This window comes from Lygodium microphyllum, chromosome 4 (genome assembly GCF_053477565.2).
Source record: "Lygodium microphyllum isolate KBCC chromosome 4, Lygodium_microphyllum_v1.1.10, whole genome shotgun sequence".
In the NCBI taxonomy this organism is placed as follows: domain Eukaryota; kingdom Viridiplantae; phylum Streptophyta; class Polypodiopsida; order Schizaeales; family Lygodiaceae; genus Lygodium; species Lygodium microphyllum.
The window spans coordinates 58,283,901-58,289,275 of record NC_141138.1 but is presented as its reverse complement, the minus strand read 5'-3'; the positions used below and the strand labels follow the sequence as shown (position 1 = coordinate 58,289,275).

At 42.7% G+C, this 5,375-nt stretch overlaps 1 pseudogene; it reads right to left on the bottom strand.

Annotated features, from left to right (window-relative positions):
* Nucleotides 1-4,060: 4,060 nt before the first annotated feature.
* LOC148037081 (eukaryotic peptide chain release factor GTP-binding subunit pseudogene) lies at nt 4,061-4,531 on the bottom strand (annotated as a pseudogene).
* Between the last annotated feature and the right edge of the window lie 844 nt (nt 4,532-5,375).

Genomic DNA, 5,375 nt, shown 5'->3' with positions numbered 1-5,375 from the left:
ATCTACTGCTAAAGGACAAACTGCCCTAAAGTCTAATCTATTGCGTTTATAGTTTTATAGTTTTGTAGTTCAACGTTTTCCTTTTTCTATAAACTCCACAGAGGGAGAACCCATACATACTCGCAATAAATACCACGATAATCACATACATAAGAGGCAACCTCTCAGTAGAAACACCACAGCCCCACTATAGCTCTCCTACATCACAGGGACTGGCCCCTTGATGCATTGCTCAACATATAAAACAAACGAACAAACTCCACTCTTCATTTCGAAAGTTTCCAGGAGATACCATGTTTCCTCACCAAATAATCCCCCAAGAAACGAACGTCTATCCTACTGCTTAGGATGCCTTTTCACACTCAAGCGTGGGTCATTGTCATTGAAAACAAGTGCTATACATCCAGTTTTTCTTATTCAAAGCACGATCACTGCACCTAGGGGTTCTTAAGTTAGGCGTGTCCGGTGGCTTCGGTTGGATGGCTTCACTCCCAACCCCCTAGCCCTTTTTGCTCCCCCACTTCACGCTTAGGGCACATCAGGGGCAGGACATACCTAGGGAGGTAACATTCACCTATGGTTAGACCTGTCACCCTAAGCCACTTGCACCGCACCCCCCTTGGCAAAATGGGGTCCTTAAGTGTGGGACATCGCCCAGGCTCACCTGTGGTTAGACCCACCTCCCCATTCCACTAGCACGAGAACAATGCACTAACACGCTGAGGTAAGCACTCCCCTTAGGAATATCACCACACCTTCTCCTTCCAAACATCAAAGAGCAACAAACCACCGACTTCGGAGGCCTCGTCAACCACGCAATGCCTGTTTGGCTCCTCCAACAAAAAATGTCACAGCTCTTACAAGCACCTAAGTCTCCAAGTGGCCCTCACCATTCCACCACTTGGCCAATTGCCTGCCAACCTACAACAACACAGAAGTGCCATGGGACTGACACCCATTTAGGAGGGGGGTAATGTTAACCCCAAGTCGAGATGGCGGAAAAAGGAAGAAAAAAGCAGAAAAAAACATGGAAAAAGAGCAAAGACATGCAGGCGACCTCCAAAACCAAGTCGGGGCAAAAAGCGCAATTTTAAATGAAGGGCATCTCAAAAAACTTGGAAAACTCTTGTAAAAGAGCGCAGGCTCCCTCTTGTGCCAATTGTAAAATACTAGATGGGTGTAGGCTAGAGGCATAAGGCTAGAAGAGGGAAATGGAAAAAAGACCTTGCCACAAGGGCTGGTCATGTAAAAAAGGGATGGGTGCCCATGGGATTTTAGGATTTGTATATATAAAGTTCAAAAAGTGAATGAGAGCTCATTCTTTTGGTGTGTGGCAACAAGAGTCTTCTTCTTCTTCTCTTCTCCTCATCTTCTTGCTTGTGTGTGCTCTTGAGAGAGGGAGTGTGAGAGTGTGAGGGAGTGAGTGTGTGAGAGTGAGGGATCAAGAGGGTGAAGCTCTTCACCATCTCCTCTTCTCTTCCTCTCTTCTCTTCTCTTTTCTTGCGCACGCAGCTATGGAGGATGGAGCTTGGAGATGGAGGAGGCTTGAGGATGCTTGAGCTCACATCTAGGATCATGGAGCTACCGGTGTGTGTGAGAGAGGAGGCAACTCGTATCAGCATCAAGGTAAGATCACTACACTCATAGGATCGACGGCATGTCGGCTAGGTGAGAGATAGCCATTAGAGCTCGCTTGGAATGCTTGAAACAATAAGCGGTCCGTGGGTCTTGGCGGTTGAGCGAAAGCTCCCACACTACAGCTAGTGAAGTGGCTATCATTCATATATTCCAAGATGATGGATATGCAAAAAGAAGGCAAGAGCACAACCCTCATCATTAGACGAGCCATCGTGCAACTATTTATACCTGCATTTAGATTAAAAAAAGAGTGGTGGAAATTGGGCCTCTTCTATTGTGGGCTTTTGTTTGAGTAAAATCCTAAGTATCCTAAGATAATTACATGTGGTAATAATGATAGGGTTGGGGCAGGATGAGAATTGGTCGAGAAGTGCATGATGGATGGATGGGTGGATGTCCCACTCAATGAAGATTAGGCACTCCTCTAGGCCTTATGCATTCACATTGTAGATCCTTGAAAAGTTGTACGTGCCACACATTTCCAAGTTGTAACCTTTTGTAGAAAAAATATCATGCCAACTTTTTGTGGTTTTGTCAACTCCTCGAATAGTCTATCTCTTAATTTGAAAGGCATACGCCATATGCCTTATTTTTTGCCACATAGAGCATCTACCTTCGTCTAGGGGAATAGTATGAACAGCCAGGCTAGAAGGAAAACCTCTCAACTCATCATAACTCCAAGCAAAGATGTCATAAAATTCCTAAATCAAGGACATATAGTCCTCCCTTTCTTCTGAATTGAGCATGGAACCTAATTTGATTGGCCGTGAATCATTCATCATCCCAAGGTCTAACTCAATTACATCCGCATCTCTTATCCTCTCTTGATCCTCTATTGGCTCATTCAAAGTTACTTTTGATAGATATACTCTGTGTAGTGGACCCATCATTGGATTTGTCACTTGTAGATGTCTCACTACTAGGTGCTGTCAAAGGAATTTCGAAAGCAAAGTTGGAACCACAGAGATTCTTGAGAAATTCCAAGATAGAAGATCAATCAAGCAATTAAGCAAGATTAAAAAAATGATGTCAGTTTACAGTGGTAACCTCCACAATGTTCATGTTTACATTCCAACAATTCTTCAAATGATTGATGAGACAAACAACTTTATAGCTTAGCAACTCCCTCTTTTACATTAGAAGAGCTGAGCTCTGTTGTGACAACATGATCTTTTGATTCAAATAGGTAATTATTGTCTAAGTTCAAATCCACAGTCATAGAAGATCCTTCTTTTCCCACAATAAGAATGCCCTGGCTTGGTTCCACAGGAAAATTTGCAACTTCACAGACAAGTATTCACTGACATTGGAGAAACAGATGAACCTTTGATGCAAACATCCAAGAAATCCCTGTCTAAAGGAGCTTTGGCACTGTCATCTGGATAATCTCTGTTTGCAGAAGATAGAAGACGCTTTGTATTGCCTGGGCACAAAATGAAAGTTCTATCTCTCGCTTACTACAAGCCAGATTGTCAAACTCTATAGAGCTTTTACTGTACTTGGCACATTGCCCTATGTAGGTTTTTTGGGTCTTCGAACTCCTCCCATATTGTTCAGATGGCCTAACTCAGTGATTACTTTCTCGTAAGCACCTTTCAACAGTGCTGAGTTCAGAGCTTTGAAGGGAGAAGATGTGATGGGAAAAGATATAGAGCATTCCTCCTTATATGTCTGTTATTTTTCGGTGTCTAGGGAAAGCTTTGCGGATTGTATTAGGAAGCATTCTGTATCTAGATCGTGTCATTTCCTCAAAGCCTGGTGTTTAAGTTACATGTAGCCGTCCAATAAAAGCATTGGGAATCCTTTCTCTCTGCAATTGCATTTACGAAGCGATGTTTGTCTTTCTTATTCTCCTCCTGGATTATCATCCATTGCCTTTCAGATCCAGGACTCCTCACTCATGAATCACAGCTGAAAACCTCACAAGTAATGGTCTCTCTGGCGTGGACAATACGTTCAAGAATCCTCTACTGATCAGCAGTAGAGGAGAGGAAGGAAAGAATCCACAATTCTGTTGGTTCGCCATTGATCATTCCCCTGTTGTTTTGCAAGATTAGATCAGGCAATAATTTTCCAATGCACAGACTTGGCGTCCTCTCCTTCTTGGCAATCCCCGATCCATCCTGAATCTCTGGATGTTTACAAGCAATTGTCTCTCCTAAACTGATTACTTTTCCCCTCCCAAAAGCTTCTCGATCCCCCTCTAAGTTTCCTCCCCGTTGCTTCTCTTCCCCAATCGCTCCCATCGCCCTTGTTTTTTCTTAAAAAGCGGCCACTCTCCCTCCCTTTTTTCCTTGCTTTTTCTTCAGGTTCGATATACTGCGCTCCGAAAAAGCAAGTCTCGACAGAAGACTCCTCTGGGGTTTACCACCTTACCCATTGCCACAGTTTTTCTTTCATCATGAAGAGTAAAGCCTCCCAATTATTGAAAGTCATCGAAGCATTCCACCCAGATTAGCTCGTTTACCTCTATATGAGCCACCAACAACACTTTCTTTTTAATAGCTTTCTTTGTTTTGGAATCGATCTGGTGTAGAAGCTCAATAATTTTACACTCTTCCACAACCGCATGTATATGAAGAACAACTTTGTAGCCAGCAGTAAAAACTACCTTGTGATCGAATAGCTCTAAAATTTGTAGCTGGGCATCAAACTCCACTAAAGAGGGAATAGGCCGAGCTATACTTGACAGAACAAAACCAGGTGATACATCAGTCTCTTCTATGCCAGACAATCTGATCCGAAGGTTCTCCCCTGGTTTGGCAACTCTGACCTCATTAGCCTCTCTCCTTATTGTGACAACTTTCATATGGACCTTATTTGGCATGATAAACAGATTGTTACCTCCCCTTACTGTCCTTGATTCTATTTTCCCTATCACAACTGTTCCCATGTCCTTGAATTTGTCTATAAGTGCTATCCTAAATGGAGCTTTTGGATCCCTAAGTGGGATCTCAATTGTATCCAAATGCCAAATGTCTGAATCCACCAAGGGTTTCTTATAGCCTAGCTTCATTAGTGGTGTCATCCAACTAAAAGAATCCTTGAAGAGCTTCAACATCTATAGTAATCAGGTTAATGATACGGCCAGAAGCAAATTTCTTCTTTCCCTCATGAGTCAACCGCAGTGTTTTATGGAATACAACAGCAATCATAGAAGATCTAATGCATAAGCTAACATGCATGACATTCTGAAAATATTGAGGTTCACAAAGAACTCCACCAACCACACCTACGAATATCAAAGCACCATATACATAACCAATCTCAGAGTCTGTGCTAGTCTCAGCCACATCTCTCAAAGCTCCTGTGAGCTGTTGGTCAAAACCTCCTCGTCTAGCTTGACTGACCACTTGGCAAGACATTTCACAGATTCTATCATAAGGTCTAATGCATGGAAAGACCTTTCAGGGGCACCAATTGATACCTTTACAAAAGCATGTGCAACATCCAAACAAAGCACATAATTTGTAGATGTTAAGTGCACACCATCTACCATAATGAAAACCAATGTTTCAAAGCCAGCCTCTGATGCCTCTAAGTGACAAGCAGTAATTGACAGCAATGACAAACAGTCTTCCAGCCTGTGGATGACTTAATATGCTTGGCATTTGCTTTAACAAGCTGCATTACTTCCAATATGATCCTCTCACAAAACACATCAACACCTCTAGCATCTAAACAAAGCAGCTCTTCTGAAAGCTCTTCTTTGTAAGGGAGTAACCTTTGGCATATGT